The sequence below is a fragment of the Chaetura pelagica genome, unplaced genomic scaffold (assembly GCF_000747805.2).
Source record: "Chaetura pelagica isolate M959 unplaced genomic scaffold, ChaPel_1.0 scaffold119, whole genome shotgun sequence".
In the NCBI taxonomy this organism is placed as follows: domain Eukaryota; kingdom Metazoa; phylum Chordata; class Aves; order Apodiformes; family Apodidae; genus Chaetura; species Chaetura pelagica.
In genome coordinates this window covers 2,483,291-2,484,336 of record NW_009954406.1, presented here as the reverse complement: position 1 = coordinate 2,484,336, position 1,046 = coordinate 2,483,291, and positions in this window count along the sequence as shown.

The window sequence follows — 1,046 nt, the reverse complement described above, 5'->3', positions numbered from 1 at the left end:
GCTCCCGCCGGGGACCCTCGGCGCTCCCCGCCCACTCCATCCCGACGCTGCCCGGATCCGCAGTCGGATCCGAGCCAGGGTCCCTGGCTCCGGAGGGACCCTCCCTGCCTGTGCCCGGCTGCGCCTTTCCCTCCTTGTGCCATCAAAAAGGCTTTTTTCGCCTGAAGGGATAAACAAAATGTCCTCTCCCCAGCTGGAAACCGTGCCAGTGCCCCCGTCAGCCCGGGCAGGGAGGGCCGGTCCCGCCTTACCGGGAGCTCCCGGTTCCCGTGGTGCCCGCACTTATTTGCGGGCTGGTGGAGGCAGCGAGGAACGCCGGGGCGGGCGCGCCGGGACGAGTTCCTGCCCCTCCGCGCTCTGCGCTCCTGGAGATGCTTCGCAGCTTTGTTTCTGCAGCGCCTGGCACTGAAATAATCAACCTCTGATCAGCTCCCTGAGTGAAAGGAGACGGGTCACCCTGCGTGCTGCGAGCGGCTTGCGCAGGACTGGAAGGGCTGGGGATTTGTCTCTGTTCAAGTCAATCTCCTCCACTTCCGAGTCGCGAGGGGATCATTTATGAGTTTAGTAAAGGGTAGTAAGAATTACTGGTCCATTAATTGGTTAGCATGTCAGGGGAGAAAGCGGGACGTGGAAACGCCGGCTGGGGAGGTGCTTCAGCAGTGCTCAAGTTGGAGCAGGTTCCCGAGCCCGTTTTGCCCGGGATCGAGTGGGACTGGCAGTAGAATAATAATGGTCCAGGAAATATCTGTCGTTTGATCTTGTAGTCTGTGCCTTTGAGCATAATCGAAACTACGGTATAGCGGGCAAAACAATTAAGCCTGATTGCTGCCTGGCAGAGATTTGGATCGAACGAAGTTTAGAGGGGAGTGGGCAAAAAGCTCAGGACCGCTCGTGTCTGGACATCGGCAAAGATGCTGTCCCTGAACTGTCATCTCTCCGGCCATTGCTTTCAGCCTGGCACTGAGGTCCAGACGCGGGCACCCGGTTTGCGGGGCATGGGGTGATTTACTCAGGGGGGGAGACTGGATCGGGGTCGAGATTCTCCG